Below are 18,251 nucleotides of genomic sequence, written 5' to 3'. Positions count from 1 at the left end.
AATAAAGAAAAAGAAGAAAAGAAAACCGAGGAAAAAGAATCCGAGGAGGAGACAGACGAGCTGTTAAAGTTTATCCGACAGAGCGAGTACTCCATCGTGGATCAACTTCATAGGACGCCAGCAAAGATTACGCTGTTGTCGTTGATCCTAAGCTCCGAACCGCATCGGCAAGCTCTGTTGAAAGTTTTGAACGAGGCATACGTGTCGCACACTATCTCCCAAGACAAGTTTGAGGGGATTGTTAGTCACATCACGGCTAATGATCACCTCACTTTCACCGATGAAGAGATCCCCGCCGAGGGACCAAATCACAACAAGCCCTTGCACATCTCTGTAAAGTGCAAGGAGTATCACATCGCAAAAGTCTTGGTAGACAACGGATCTTCCTTGAATGTGATGCCCAAAAGAACGCTTGATCAAGTGGCAATCAAGGGTGTCCAAATGCGCCCGAGCAACATGATCGTTCGAGCCTTCGATGGTTCTAAAAGAGAAGTGGTGGGAGAGATCAATCTTCCAATCCAAATTGGACCCACCATCTTCAATGTCGAATTCCAAGTGATGGACATTACTCCCGCATACAGCTGTCTCCTCGGCCGACCTTGGATTCATGATGCAAGAGCTGTTCCTTCTACACTCCACCAGAAAGTCAAGTTCACAGTGGGTGACAAGCTGGTGACTGTACAAGCTGAAGATGACATACTCATCAGCAAGCCATCCACCATACCTTACGTGGATGCAGCAGAGGAAGCTCTAGAAATCGCCTTCCAAGCATTGGAAATTGCCAATGTTGAAACGTTTCCCCGAGAAATGAAGAAGGTAGCCTCCATGCTCACCAAGAACGGATACTTGCCTGGACAAGGACTTGGCAAGGACTCCCAAGGAATTCCCGAGCTACCCATCATCAAGGATAATCCGGGGAAACAAGGGTTAGGATACAACCCTAATAAAGATCAAAGGACGAAGAGGAACAAAGATCCTTCTCGACGTTCTTTAAGCCAGATCTTTAGGAAGGCCGGTTCACAAGCGTTAAGGCCGGTCGTCGTCGTCAAGTGTTTTTCTCCTTCCGATATGGATGTATAGACCTGATGACTATTAGAGATCACTCCTCGGGGACAGCCCGACCCCCGAGCCTCGATAGGGCACATGTTTCCATTATGATTATAATAAAATCATTCTTTATTATTTCTTATTGCTTCTTTTCTTGCTTGCAATAAAATTCTAAACCACGTTATTTAACCCTGTTTGAATGAACATAAGTGAGGTTAAAATCGTCTTAATAATCAATAAACCCACGTCATTTTGTGTGGAAGTGTGCACGACAACTTGGAGCACCTTTTCTTGGCTTCAATAAGTGCCATCATGGATAAAAAGAAATCCTAAAAATATAAAAGAAGCTCGGCAGGAAACCCAAAAAGGGGGCTGCGCAAAAATAAGAGCATAAGACCCGCTAGGAATCCCACAAAAGGGTGACCTAGGCAAAAATTAGGGTTACAAAATAATGAACAAAAACAAAAGCCCGCTAAAACTCCACAAATGGGTGTTTTAGGCAAAAGTTAGGGCAATCGAAAAACAGAATAAATCCATGATGGTACCACCAACTGAATTCAAAAAAGGGGCTCAAGAAAAGCTATACAAGTTGTCAAATCACAAACGTTAATAACCAAGACGTGCTTAACTTCATAAGTGTTTAATCAAACAAGCCTAAACACAATAAGCCTACCTTGGCCAGCCATTCTTACAAAAACCATTTTTCGAAATAAAAATAAATCCCCTCTAAAACACAAACTTTCGAAAAAATATATCCTTTCCTTCTTTTCTCTCTTGTCCCAACGATTTTTTAATAATCTAGTGGAAACATGGAGATATAGTGGTCAATAGGAGGGTTGACACATCTTCTAAAGGAAGGGAAGGATCATTTGGCTGATGACACCAAATCTTAATGTAATATGCATCATTCCTCGGTTATAGAAGTCGGCAGCGCACAGTCCGTCTTGAGGAATGGCAGAATCCAAACGTAAACGCATCGGTTAATTCTTTTGAAAGATAAATCAAATAGAATTAGGTGCATCACACATTATACATGCATACAGATGATAGGTGTACTGGAAGATCACTTACTCTCTGTTTATTCAAAAAAAAAAAAAAAAAAAAAAAAAAAAAAAAACATATACGCCCGTATTGGTCCCGATACGGTCGTATTAAGATGACCGTTGAAGCAACCTTTCAGCTTCAATACGGGCGTATTAAATCCAATACGCCCGTATTGATCTTCAACACGCCCGTATTTAATTCAATACGGGCCGTATTGGTTGCCAAAATTACCCAATAACGGCTACACCAATACGGCCGTATTGAATCAATACGGGACGTATTGGCGCAAATTTGTCTATAAATAAGCGTTTTCCTTCTCATTTTTGCATTCCAATCTTCATTCCTCTGCATCCTGCTTGTGAGTGAACCCCAAGAAGAAACCTCAGAAATGGCAGAATCATCTAGAAAGAGGCAGAGGGTCCCAGCTCGACGTGAGATGACAGACAGACATCAGGAACGGCTGCAGCTCATAGAATCATTCACCTTCGAGCCGTCGAGGGCGCTCGACTTCGACATTCTCCGTACAGTGGGCTTGGAGGATGAAGTTCGAGGCTACTTCGACAGTATAGGATGGAGATTCCTCCTTGATCCCCCTTCTCAGCTGTACTTGACGGCGACGAAGGAGTTTCTGGCCACTGTCGGCGTTACTGAGTCGACAAACAGTTTTGGGGAAGCTGTCTGCTCAGTTGACTTCTGGATGAACCAGGGGTACCGCTCACTGACGTTGGACGAGTTCAACGTCCAGGCAGGATTTTTCAGCAGGACTGATTAGCTGGCATATCGAGATGCTATATGCGAGTGGCCTGATCAGTGGACCCTGGTCGACATGTGGAGAGCGATCACAGGCCACGAAGACTATCATGCCGGGGTGAAGGGCACCTGGCTCCCGACCGCTCTTCGGATCTGTCACAAGATCCTCACCAGCACCATCCATGGCAGGTGGAAGAGCCCCGAGTCGGTGACACGGCCGGATTTATTAGCATTATACTGCATGGCCACCAGTCGGAGGGCCAACCCTGGATACTTCTTCCTCGAGCACGTCAAGAGCTTGGGGGCACGAGAGGGAGGATCTAGGCAGGGATACATCCTGGTTGCCCCACTCCTCTCACGACTTGCGGAGACTTGGGGATGCCCAGACGGCGCAGAGCCAGGGCCATTGGCACCGAAGCCAATTAATGCCTCCACCTTGATCAGTATGAAGATCATAGCGAGGTCAGGAGGAGGGTATGTATGAGCGGATGGCCCCGATGCCTTCACCGAGCTCTTCAATGATGTTGATCTTCAGGGCGACGGCAGCCCACAGCCAGAGGCCGGCACCTCACAGTCGGATAGGACCTACTTTGATGCCCGCTTTGACGCTTTACAGCAAAGCATCGATACTCGATTCGATGCTTTTCAGCACAGTATCGGCGCATGGCAGCAGAGCACCAATACTCGACTGGACACTTTGGTGCAGGGGTTCGACAACCTCTCGGTCTGGATGCACCGCCAGTTCCCCGCTCCTCCACAGGACCCGCCGGCAGAAGAATGAAGACCGGCTTTTCTTTTTTTATGTATTTGTTTGAATGAGCTGCGTCCCATCATTTCCCTTGTACAAAATTTCATGTTTATTTAATGAATGAAATTTTTCACTCTTTGAGTCTAAATCTTTTAGCACTTTTATTTCTGTTAACAAAAGCCAAAAACAACAGAAAAAGCAATCTGTACAGAAAAAGCCAAAAAATGACAAAAAAGGCAAAAATACAGAAAAAGTCAAAATTCGACAAAAAAGGCAAAGATCCCACATCATACAGAATAACTGAGCCTGGAGAGGCTTGCCGAAATAATACTCATACAAAATAACTGAGCCTGGAGAGGCTTGCCGAAATAATACTCATACAAAATAACTGAGCCTGGAGAGGCTTGCCGAAATAATACTCCCCAAGAGACATCTCAACTTGCACTCTTGGGCTGAACAGAAAATCCAAAAATTATACAGAATAATTGAGCCTGGAGAGGCTTGCCGAAATAATACTCTCTCAGAATAATTGAGCCTGGAGAGGCTTGCCGAAATAATACTCTCTCAGAATAATTGAGCCTGGAGAGGCTTGCCGAAACAATACTCCCTCTTAGAATAATTGAGCCTGGAGAGGCTCGCCGAAATAATACTCCCAGAGAAACCTCAGCTTAAGCTCATGGAACAAATCCCCAGCGAGAGCTATCAAAGCAAGATCGTCAAAATCCCCAATGGAAGCGCGATCATCCAAGCAAAATATTCAGACAAAGGACTTGAAACTTCCTCAGTGGAAGATAGCTCTCTGACTCAAGCGCTGAGTGAGGCTAAGCCTGCAGAGGCTTCCTAAATAATACTCTGGGATACATAAGATCCCCAAATCCCCAGTCGCCTACTCAAGAGGCACCCCTACAAAAGGAGAAAAATAAAAAAAACATCAATAACCATTCCCCAAGCGGAATCCGGCACTCAGCCGAACATTGAACACCAAGATCATTCGCCTACTCAGAGGCATTCCTTTAAAAAGAGAAAAATCAAAAAGATCAATAACCATTCCCCAAGCGGAATCCGGCACTCAGCCGAACACCGAACATTAAGATAATTCGCCTACTCAGAGGCACTCCTTCAAAAAGAGAAAATCCAAAAAAGATCAATAATCATTCCCCAAGCGGAATTCGGCATTCAGCCAATCATTGAACGTCAAGATGATCCGCCTAACAGAAGAGGCTAATCAAAATTAACGACAAAATCCCCCAGTGGATAACAGCCTACGCAGAGGCAACAAAACCAAGAAATCAAAAGAGACTCCCGAATAAGGATAACCGGGATACTCCACCAACGTCGAAAGGACGTCAGCCAATCATAAGGCATCGCTCACCTCAGCAAGAGCATCTTTGTGTCTGCATCCCCACGGAATCAGAATTTCCCAGTGGACACCAACTACGCAATGGAAAGTTGGGGCACAAGAACCTATGAGTAATTGCACATCCCCTAGACGGATCCCTGCGTTATCCAGCCCTCAGCGGCACCAAAATCAAAAAACAACTGTCGAAGCAGCATCGTGGACTGTGGAGACAAAATCATCACAACAGAATCCCCAGCGGATAACAGCCTACGCAGAGGCAACAAAATCAGAAAAATCAAAAGAGTCACCCGAATAAGGATAACCGGAATACTCCACCACCGTCGAAAGGACGTCAGCCAACCATAAGGCACCGCTCACATCAGAAAGAGCATCTTTGTGTCTGCACCCCCAAGGAATCAGAAATTCCCCAGTGGGCACCAACTACGCAATGGAAAGTTGGGACACAAGAACCTATGAGTAACTGCACATCCCCTAGACGGATCCCTGCGTTATCCAGCCCTCAGTGGCACAAAAATCAAAAACAATCGTCGAAGCAGCATCGTGGACTGTGGAGACAAAATTATCACAAATCCCTGGAGAGGGCAAACTCACATTGCCAGTGTCGTCAAGAACACGCTGGTATAGCCTGGAGAGGCGGTACTCGGCTACCCCGAGGTTGTCAAGAACACGGAGGTATGCAACTGCCAGTGAGGTTGTCAAGAACACTCTGGTATAGCCTGGAGAGGCGGTACTCGGCTACCCCGAGGTTGTCAAGAACACGGAGGTATGCAACTGCCAGTGAGGTTGTCAAGAACACTCTGGTATAGCCTGGAGAGGCGGTACTCGGCTACCCCGAGGTTGTCAAGAACACGGAGGTATGCAACTGCCAGTGAGGTTGTCAAGAACACTCTGGTATAGCCTGGAGAGGCGGTACTCAGCTACCCCGAGGTTGTCAAGGAACACGGAGGTACGCAATTAGCCTGGAGAGGCGGTACTCAGCTACCCCGAGGTTGTCAAGGAACACGGAGGTATGCAATTAGCCTGGAGAGGCGGTACTCAGCTACCCCGAGGTTGTCAAGGAACACGGAGGTATGCAATTAGCCTGGAGAGGCGGTACTCAGCTACCCCGAGGTTGTCAAGGAACACGGAGGTATGCAATTAGCCTGGAGAGGCGGTACTCAGCTACCCCGAGGTTGTCAAGGAACACGGAGGTACGCAATTAGCCTGGAGAGGCGGTACTCAGCTACCCCGAGGTTGTCAAGGAACACGGAGGTATGCAATTAGCCTGGAGAGGCGGTACTCAGCTACCCCGAGGTTGTCAAGGAACACGGAGGTATGCAATTAGCCTGGAGAGGCGGTACTCAGCTACCCCGAGGTTGTCAAGGAACACGGAGGTATGCAACTACCCCGAGGTTGTCAAAGAACACGGAGGTATAGCCTGGAGAGGCGGTACTCAGCTACCCCGAGGTTGTCAAGGAACACGGAGGTATGCAATGAGCCTGGAGAGGCGACGACTAATACTCAACCTGGAGAGGTTACTCAACAATTTTCCACCGGAAGACACTACAAGTCGGAAGGATGGCTTATTCCCCGGACAATCGGGTCAACTCCTTTACCTATCAAACGGTACACCAAAAGGCCGTTTGACTAAGTAAAGGGGGGGCAGCTGTAGACCCCTAAAATTGTCCGGGTCGGAAATAAAGCTTGAAGACTCTTGAAGACTGAAGGAAGATCAGCCAGAAGGACTTCCAGAAGGCCCAAGGAGGGTTCTCTATAGGTCTAGAGGTCTTAGGATAGCTAAAATAAGAAAAGTGGGAGGAATGAAGCCCAATACGGTCTCCCAGAGGTTCAGTACGGCCGTATTGAACATTTTGAACTACAATACGGCCGCACTGAACTCAATACGGCCGTATTGAAGTTCACTACGGCCGCACTGAACTCAATACGGCCGTATTGAGGTTTTTTGAACTTCAATACGGCCGTACTGAATTCAATACGGCCGTATTGTAGTTCAAAAACTCAATACGGGCCGTATTGACCCCCAGAGGCCGTATTGCGCCTCATCCCTATAAATATGGCGTCATTTCAACGTCATTACACACTTTTACACTGAGTTTTAACCCTCTTCTTGAGTATTCTGGGTTTTTTTGAGCAGTGCTCTGCCTAGAAATCACTCGGAGAGTTGATCCGACAAAGTTCTCGAGTTCTGAGCTTTTTGCTTGAGTCTCGAACTGAGTCGAAGGGAAATCCTCCGGATTTCCATAGTTAAAATTTTCTAGGAGGGAGCGAGCGGGCTTGTAGAGCGAGGGAACGCCAAAAAGCTTCCCAGTTTTACTTGAATATAAAAGCACGCTTCAAAGGTTTCTTCTTAAGTCCTTCCTTTTACTACTTTCTGTGTGTATATTTAACTGTCATCATGTAGATAGTTAAGTTATAATTGTTTAGAATAAATAAATAAGGGGTAATTTAGTAATTTCGCACTATTATTTTTAGAAAAAATCTGTCATAGGGAACCCGAAAGGGGCGCTGTGGGGTGCTAACACCTTCCCCACGCGTAACCGACTCCCTTACCCGACTCTGGTTGTAATGGCCGAAGTCGATTTTTGAATCGATTGCCTTAAACTTCTTTTTCCAATGTTTTGAGTAAAACATTGGTGGCGACTCCATGAACCCTTCCTTTTTATGAAAACCGCTAATCCATGGAGGGTCCCGCTTGGGATTAACATGGATTGGTGAGCCTTTTAATAAAATTGCTCGTTTGACAAGGTCTCAGTTTGAGAATAAGTCATTCTGGCAATCCATATTTTTAAACAAATAAAAGAGTCCAACCATCCTTCGCGAACGCCGAAAGCCCGTTTCGGGCCGGTGGCGACACGCCTTTACCACTGTCAAAGAACCTTCAAAATTATCAAGAATTTTTGAAACAATTAGTAGTTTAGGAACCAAAAACAAGAATAAACAAATAGTTATGAGACAATAGCAGAAATAGAAAACTCCCTTCGTAACTGGTCAATACCTATTATAAAAAAATGTGAAGTTTATAAGCAACATAGCATTTTTTCAACAAATCAAGATGAAATTCATATTTCATAATTTTGTTATCCAGGTACTAAGACTAATAAAATTATTAATATTTTACAACAAAATATATTAGATGAACATATAAAAAAAGGTTATAATTTTATGCACTTAGGATTAATTCAAGTTGCTGCTAAGCCTAATTACAGATTAGGTGTAAACAGCCCAATATTACTTTTATTAAGAGATATTCGTATGAAACAATTTCAAGATTCTATTATAGCAATATTAGAAAGTAATTTACATGATGGCCCTGCCTTTTTTAACCGTTATCCAAATTTTTCAATGAATATTAGAAATTCAAAAACTTGTAATGTTTTAAAATTATGTTAAAATTCCTGATGAAATCTTAGATGAAGATTTAGGACCAATACAACTTATTTTTAGAATTTATTATAAAGTTACTAAAATAGATTATAATTATAAAGCCCTTAGATCATCTCCAAAAAATGAAACTGTTTTAGTAGAAGCGAATCTTAGAAAATCATCAATACAAGTACCAAGGCGTCTTAGTCACGCTGAGGTTATTTCTAAAATTCCAGAAGATTGGTTATTAGAAAAAATAATAGATGAACCAAAAATCTACAATACTCATGTAAGAGAAATAGTTCAAGAAGGAACATATATTAGGTTAAGAATGAATAGATCAAGATCTTGTAGGACTAATTTACCACAAATGATTTATAAAGGAAATAGTGAGAGACATTCTGTTGATGGCTCCACTATCAATATAGATTTAACCAAATTAGATATTAATTCTAAAATAACAAGACTTGTTTATGAAAATGTTCAACATGAAGAAGAAGATGATTTTAATCCTACTGCTTCTCAAGTTCTTAATACTATTACAAAACAAGAACCGTTTCAAATTGATAAAGAATGGATTAATCAAGATTTTAAAGCAGATTACAATAAAGAATTAAGAAAATGGTATTTTGCAAATTTTACTCGAGAAGAAACTATTAAATATAGAGAATTATATTATTCTTATATGGAAGAAAATGAAATCAATATTTATTTCTTTGATTGGTTTAAAGACTATTGCAAAGAAAATAATATTATTAAATCAATAAATCCTTTAGTAAAAACAAATAAAACTTGGAAAACAATAGATAATAAAATTATTATTTCTGAATATCCACCTATGACTACTATTAAAATAGAAGTAGAAAAACAAGAAATAGAGGCAAGTCCTTACAAAACTATTAATGAATCAAAACAAGAAATTAATAAAAAAGATATTAAAAAACATCATAATCAATTAAATTTTTCTAATAGTATGTTAGAAACTTTGTCAAAATAATTAACAAGAATAGAAGATAAAGAAATTCCTTCCTCAAGTAGTAGTAGTATAGTCTCAAGTATTCCAAAACCATTAGTAAAACCAATATATCAGTTAAATACCCATATAGATTCATTAAAATTAGGTAGTGAAAGTAAAGAAAAAATTGAAGAAATTAAAGATCTATTATCAAAATTGACCTTAGGAAAACCTTCAATAAACACCATAGACACAGATGATTTTACAGTTAATAAAATTAAAACTCATTATCCAAAAACAAGAACATATTATCCTAGACCTTCTCTAGCATATGTTCTTTATGAAGAACGAGGAGAATATGTACAAAATAGTTATTCAGGAAGTGAAATGATTGAATGGAATATAAATGGTATGATTGAACAAAGTTTATTAGATTATATTTGTATGATGTCAATGGCCGCTAGTGCCTACAAGAGAAGAGGAAACTCAGATAAAGCCACAACCTTAATTATAGTCCAAGGATTTAATGGCCAACTTAAAGGTTGGTGGGATAATTTTTGGACACCTGCTGATAAAGAGTCAATATTAAATGCAGTAAAACCAGAAACTGGTGAAGAGGATGCAGTTGCAACCCTCATTTATACCATTATTCAACATTTTATAGGAGATCCCAATACTTTTAAGGATAGAGCAGCTAGTCAATTAGCAAACCTTTATTGTCCAACAATGTCCGATTACCGCTGGTATAGAGACATATTTATGTCAAAAATTACCCTAAGAGAAGATGGTTTTCAAGGATTCTGGAAAGAAAGATTCCTTGCCGGATTACCAAAACTATTTTATGAAAAAGTCAAGATAAAATTAGAAAGTCATTTTGGTAAACCAATACCTTTTAATATCCTTACATACGACCAAATACATAGTATTATTATTGATACTGGAATACAAGTTTGTAATGACTTCAAACTCCAAAATAAACTTAGAAAAGAAGCTAGAACCAATAGAAAAGAAATAGGAAATTTTTGTGAGCAATACGGAGTAGAACCTATTAGAGCACCCAGTGCAATCAAGAAAAAGGCCCAGAGAAAACAATTTGTATCTCAAAAGCCTTACCACAAGCCTTATAATAATTATAAAAAGCCTTATAAAAAATCCTTTAAGAAAAACAAAAATTATTCAAAAAACTTAGAAAAGTCCAATATTAGTACTAAGCCCAAACCATCAAAAAAGAACTTAACATGTTGGAAATGTGGACGGCCAGGCCATTTTGCCAACAAATATCGAGTTCAACAAAAAATTAATGAATTAGATATAGATGAGTCATTAAAAAAGTCTTTAATAGCAATAATGATCAATTCAGAATCAGAAGAGAGCGATTCTACATCTGATGAAGAAAGCAATACTGAAATTATTTATCAATTAGAAGAAGAAGACTCTAGCTCGAGTCAGTCTCAAGATGAGGATAGTTGTTTAGGCCCAGGTCTTTGTACCTGTAATGACTGTAAAACTATTAATATGTTAACTGTAGATCAAACTCATTCTCTGCTAGATTTAATTTCAAAATTAGAACATGGTCCAATAAGAAATGAATTCATTAATAAATTAGAAGAACTATTAAGAGCAGATGAAAAAGAACAAGAAGAAGTTAAAGAAATAGACATAAAAGAAATATATTCAAGATTTCGTCAACCAACACCTGTTACTATTAAAGATTTACAAGAAGAGATTAAAAATTTAAAAATAGAAATTACTAATCTAAAACAAGATAATATATCTATTAAATATAGATTATTAGAATTAGAAGGAAAAGAAAAAGTTAGAGAACAAGAAAATATTAAAATAGATTTAGAACAACCTTCAACTTCAATAGAGGATGTTAATTATTTACATTTGATAACTACTCATAAATGGCATTGCAATATCAAACTATTAGTTAAAAATGAAGAATTTAACTTAGTTACATTAATAGATTCAGGAGCTGATCTTAACTGTTTACAAGAAGGTATTATTCCATCAAAATATTATGAAAAGTCTTCTGAAAAAGTTTTAAGTGCCAATAATTCTTATATGAAAATTAATTATAAATTATCATCTGCAAAAATTTGTAAAAACAAAATTTGTTATGAAGCCTCTTTTGTATTAGTTAAAAATATGAATATTTCTTGTATATTAGGAACACCTTTTCTATCATTATTATATCCTTTTAAGGTTACTCCAAAAGGTTTAGAAACACAAGTTGTAGGAAATTCAATATGTTTTGAATTTATACACCCACCAAAATCAAGAGAATTAAATTTATTAAGAGAAAAAAGTATTATAGAAAATAAAAGAAAACAAATTAATTTTTTATCTAAAGAAATTCAATATAAAAGAATACAAGAACAATTATTAAATAAAAATGTTCAAGAAACTATTAAAAAAAATTAATAATCAAATAGAGCAAGAAATTTGTGAGTTAAATCCAACAACTTTTTGGCATAGAAAAAAGTATGAAGTATCATTACCATATATAGAAAATTTCGATGAAAAGAATATTAATACTAAAGCAAGACCAATACAAATGAATCCTCAATATTTAGAATATTGTAAAAATGAAATTCAAGAATATTTAGATAAAGGATTAATTAGACCTTCTAAATCTCCTTGGAGTTGCTAAGCTTTTTATGTATTAATGCCGCTGAGTTAGAAAGAGGAGCACCAAGATTAGTTATCAATTATAAACCACTAAATAAAGTCTTAAAATGGATTAGATATCCTTTACCCAATAAAAAAGATTTAATTAAAAGAATAACTCATGCAACTATATTTTCAAAATTTGATATGAAATCTGGTTATTATCAAATTGGGGTGAAGGAGGAAGATAAGTACAAAACTGCTTTTAATGTTCCTTTTGGACATTATGAGTGGAATGTATTACCATTTGGTTTAAAAAATGCTCCTTCCGAATATCAAAATATTATGAATGATATATTTTATCCATATATGAAATTCGCCTTAGTATATTTAGATGATGTATTAATATTTTCTAACTCTATTAATCAACATATAGAACATTTAAAAACTTTTATTAATTTAGTAAAAGAAAACGGGTTGGTAGTTTCTGCCAAGAAGATTAAAATATTTTCTACAAAAATAAGATTTTTAGGTTATGAAATTTATCAAGGAACTATTACTCCAATTCAAAGATCAATAGAATTTGCCGATAAGTTTCCAAATGAAATAAAAGATAAGACTCAACTTCAAAGATTTTTAGGTTGTGTCAATTATGTTGCAGACATTATTCCCAATATTCGAGTTATTTGTGCCCCATTATATACAAGACTTAGAAAGAATCCAAAACCATGGGGCCCAGAAATGACCCAAATTATTATTAAAATTAAACAAATAGTCAAAAGATTACCCTGTTTAGGGATTCCTGACCCAGATGCCTATCTTATTGTCGAGACAGATGCCTCAGACTTAGGATATAGGGGAATTTTAAAGCAAAAAGTATTATCAAAAGAACAAGTTGTCAGATATCACTAAGGCATTTGGCATCCAGCTCAACAAAAGTATTCAACAGTCAAAAAAGAAATTTTATCAATAGTTATGTCTCCAAAAATTTCAAGATGATTTATTTTCAAAAAGATTTTTGATTAGAACAGATTGTAAAGCAGCACCGTCAGTTTTACAAAAAGATGTTAAAAATTTAGTTTCAAAACATATTTTTGCTAGACGGCAAGCCTTATTATCATGTTTTGACTTTGAGATTGAGCATATCAAAGGAGAGTCCAACACTTTACCTGATTACTTAACAAGAGAGTTTTTACAGGAAAAATGAGCAAAAGCACTAAAGACCAATATGGGACGCCTTTTAAGGCTCCAATCAGCAATACTGTTAAAACAGCTCAGCCCGAAGCATCAAGACAATTATCGGCATCGCCGAGCTCAACAAGAAAATTACCACAATCCTTCAATACAAAGTTACCTTCTAAATCTTCAACATTTTTAGAGGCTATTAGTTCTCAATCTCCATTACTATTCCACAATAAGTTCGACCCAATAGCAGCCTTAGGACATGCCCCTGAACCAAGTTCAATACCTTCTCCTTCAAAACATATTTCTTAATCTCCATCCAAGAATATTACCCACAACACTAACCCAGTAACCACTCCATCAGACTCAAGATCTTATGAATTAAATTATATCACCAAAGATACTCATATAGATATTATGCCAATAGAGCCAGAGTGGAAAAACCTTTCTTGAGAACAATTAATCAATACCATTTTCCCAAAAGACACCCATTATCATAACTTCTTAAACCCTAGAATCTTCTATGAATTTATTTTAGTTGATTCTAATTCAATAGAGTTATTCCATTCCAAAGATAAAGACAATAATATTATCTATTCCAAAGCCAAGATACTCAAAATTATGACACCTGAAGAATGGGGACAACCCATTTATCAACCTAAATCCTTTTCAAGACAGTTTCAACCTCAGACTTACACCTATTATAATTATACCATGGCATGGACTTACATGTTATATCTTAAACCCAAAACCCATTCCTGGTTCTTCTGGTTTCGCAGAGGAATCTCATTAAAATTTCCAAAATGGTTTCTTCAATGGTTTTACACTTGGGGACCCATTAGAGAATTGTTTCCACAAGAGGTTTCGGAAAACTTTGACTATTTTAAAGAAGTTACAACATTTTTACCCAATTACAAGATGATTACCTTTGTTGCATCCCAAAATTTTACTTGGATTGTTACTTGGGATTATATCTTCAGGCAACCCTATGACAATATTCCTTTAAAAATTCTTTCAAGATGTATCAAAATTAAATGGTGGAACAAGTTTGATATGAATCTCATCAGTAAATCAAGAATCAAAGAATGGGCTCAAAACAACTCTCCAGCCTTTTTAACTCAAGAAAGCAAGAAAAGAATTTCTAGAGACACTCAGTTTCTGGATGAGAAAAGAAAAATTATGGCCGAACTAGCTTCAGCCACCTCTCAAGAAGAGTTCGAAGCAAGACTCCAGTTAATTAGAGCACTTCAAGATGATTCTCAGCCTGAAGAAACAGGCTCTTCAGATTCAATATTAGCTAGTCCTTATCTTCGCAATGAAGATATGTTTGACTAAAATCTCAAGATTCAATTATTTCAGTACAGAAAGAGACACCTGTCAAAGACATCAAGATAAAGTTATTCGCCAGCATCACAAAACGACACAAGACAGCTCATCAACAACTCATCAAGAAAAAGACATGTTACATCAACAACTCATCAAGAAAAAGACATTGCCCACTCGACATGTTACATTAACAACTCATCAAGAAAAATACATGTTACCAGCTCCATAAGAAGACAAGAAACTTTTTAAGATGCTTTATGTAAATTATTGTACTTTATGATATTATATAATTTTTTAAATTTCAAAAATATTAATAAAATTATTATAGTCTTGGAACAATAACTTATATTATCTTTATATACATAAATGTACCAAATGTGTAATTAGTAAAAGATTAGCTAATATTCTTTATAGAATTACTGAAATTTTGAATTACAAAATTAGGCCTATACCATATTATTCATCCTGCTCCTAATGTCCTAACCTCATCATTATAAGAGTATAGTATCTCATCATTTCTCTAGTTTATAGTTTAAGCTTTAAATTTAAAAAAAAAAGTGTAATATTTGAGAAGTTATAACAATGAAAATGGGGTATGTAGACCGTGCCAAGTGACAAGTCACAAGACTTGGAAGTGGAGGCAAACCAGATTTTATAAGAAAATATTATATAAACCATAATTTTTGTACCTAGCCAAAATTCTACAGCAGTGGCAGCAAATTGTTTCACATCTAGACAAGTAATGTCAGGGAACCAGCTGGATTTCAAATGACACTAACTATTTTTTCAACAAATCAAAAGTAGTTACCTTAAAAATATGTAGACTCCAAGAGCAGATGATCCCTGTTAAGGTGTGATTGCTCTATACAACATTCTACATGATGGATTTAGTATCACCAACAACTGATGAATACAATCCATATTTTGAATGCAGTAATATTTGTAAGACTACATGGAAGTATGGAAAGGAAAAAGGTTGGAAAAATAAATCAAAAAACAAATTTCTCTGTTATGTGATAGTTCAAAAGCTGATCCCACAATGTATTAATCGCCAATACAATTGCAAATACCAGAGCAATTTGAAAAAGGATTAAACAACTAATATAAGACACCTAAATTTAAAGATTCCTATCCGGATTACGAACTTACATTGAATACCACTTACTTTAGTGTTTGCTGCCAATGATTTAGGACCCCAAAGGCCAAAAATATGAGAATATGATACACCGAAACTCAAATTTTATAAATGCCCCTTTCAGTTGAAACATGAACAATTGATGGCACAACTGCTGACTCTACCGAGGTTTGTGACTACAATTCACTTTTCATATCTATACTAATATATAAAGGGGATACCCATTTTAGTAATCACCTCGGTCTCCATTTCTTTTTTACCATTATATTCTTTTATTTAAAAAAATTAAATTTTTTTTTAATCAAATTTAAGAACTTGAAACTAATAAATTAATTATAATACTAATTACATCAAGTATACTTTTATTATTTAATTTTTTTATTTTATTTTATTTTTAATAGAAGCACGAAGTGCTTCGACCCACTAGTCACTATTATGGATTTAAAATTAGTGAAATGGCTAAGCAAACAGATGTTATCCTCAAATAAGCATGATACTGTCTGCTTTCTGTCTCAATTAGTAGATTAAATTCAAGCAAAATTGAATCAATAAATACATACTCAATCTAGTCAAGTTCAACCAGATCATCACAGAAGCTTACGGTGTTCATAAAGAGCGGAATTGAATGTATTGAACGAGCGAAGCTTGATGACTTCACCAACAAGTTGAGGTCCGAAAGCAGATTCATAGAGCAAACGAAAATCTATTAGAGAACTATCACTTGTTAATCAAACAAAGGTTCTTGACTGTATATACAATTCTTAAACACTAAATTAGAGGATCTTATCTCCTCCTATGATATGGGAATGTTTATCTTTATCAAGTATGGTTGTTACAGTTAGCAAAAGATTCCATGATGTGCGGCAAACGAGACCATAAAATATCTTGCACAGGTAAACATATAAGGCCTCATAAATAAGAGTCAGGAAATGATCAATAATAACTACTGTCAATTATGGAATAATAATAGAACACATTATCATTAGTAACCGCATATCTTTAGCGTCGGGGGCACTACAAGAATGTTGGTTATTAGTGTCGGCTTCTTACCGACTCTAACTTAAAAAAGCCGATGCTATTGTGTAATTAGCGTCGGCTATAAGAGAATGACCTTCACTAAATTTGTTGACACTAGATATATTGTGTAGACCTGACAAACAGACACCTCATAGAGACGGCTAAACCGACTCTTAGTCGTCGTTAAAATATGTCTGGTGACTTAAATATTAAATAAATTTTGTTTAGCATCTGCCATCGAGATGTTAAATGATAATATTTTTAAAATTAAAATTAGTTATTGTTGACATTGTTGACAGTAAATAATATTTTTTTTAAATGTATATTTTTAGTGTTAACAAAGTTGACTCTAACATAATTTATTTATTTATTATTATTATTATTTTATTTTCCGCTAAGTTGACACTTAAAGTTAGTTATGTTAGTTAGTTTAATTCGTAGAATAAGCTTTTTGTGGGCTTAGCGACACTAAATTTTCATTTTTTTTTTAATTTTGGAGTCAGTCTAATGAGGGTTAGGCCGATGCTATGACCAATTTTTTTTAAAATTTAATGTCAACCTTTGTTGTGTTTGGATGACACTACATTTTCAGATATTTAGATTTTAATAAAAAAAAAATCTAATCAACAATTAGAATCCATAAATCAAGAATCAACTACATATATATGGTGATAACAAGTGGAATGTGCACACCATTTATTTCATAAACAACATCAAACTCCTATGTCGAGATATTGAATTTTACAAAGTCAAAGTCCTTCTTGTCTCCTTTGAAATGCAGCATCTGGGAAATTAAAAATACTATAGAGTAAATGCTTCGGATATAAAAGTAACAAAGATGAAAAGCCACAGATTCACATCATTCCTTACAAGAGGTTAGTCCAATATTTCCATTTACAATTAGCATACCTTGAAAAAAAAAACAGCATAATCACTGTCTGATTCACTTGGTAATTGCTTAGTGACAGACGCTTTACCTCTTATAAATAAAGTCACCTGCCAAATTCATATGTTTATAATCAAATCCATAAGTACTTCTAGGAGCAATGAAAACTCATTCCTTACAGCAAATGCAGGCTAACCAAAATGACTAATTAATGTGAAATAGACAAGTCATATACCCTCTTTGACAAAGAGCCTAGATAAATAGACACTAATAAACCTGGTGTGCCTCCCATGATGAGGATTTTCTTGGTGCTTGATGCAGAGACATAGAAAAACCCTTTTGGCTACCATAATTTTGTCTTGAATTGTACCCAAAGACATTGACCCTAAAGTTCTTAGTTGCCAAGAAGATCAAAAAACGAGAAATACCAAATAATAAGTGAATAGCTATTTAATTTATATTGAACTAAATCTCAAGCATTTGTTAGAAGTAAAAAACTTAACCTTATTCACATCAAATGGAAACTAAATCAACCCCAATAATTATTGATGCAGTATAAATCATTGCCCCTTCAACACCCTATAATTTAGATCAAACATCAATGATACGAGCAAAAGTTAACATTGGCCATTTATCAGTTGTATAAAAATTACAATGGTCAGTCTCACACACAAACACACAAAGGCATAGGGTAACATACAACAAGGCCAACAACTCCAAGTCCAAAGATGGCAACAGAAGAACCAAGTTTTGGTTTGGCAGCATTAACAGTAGTCCCAAGACCTACAAGCATAAATGAAAAATATGAGTTTGCAGTTTTTACTA

The sequence above is a fragment of the Cajanus cajan genome, chromosome 8 (assembly GCF_000230855.2).
Source record: "Cajanus cajan strain Asha chromosome 8, NIPB_CcT2T_4, whole genome shotgun sequence".
Taxonomy (NCBI): domain Eukaryota; kingdom Viridiplantae; phylum Streptophyta; class Magnoliopsida; order Fabales; family Fabaceae; genus Cajanus; species Cajanus cajan.
Note: the sequence above shows the minus strand (reverse complement) of the source record.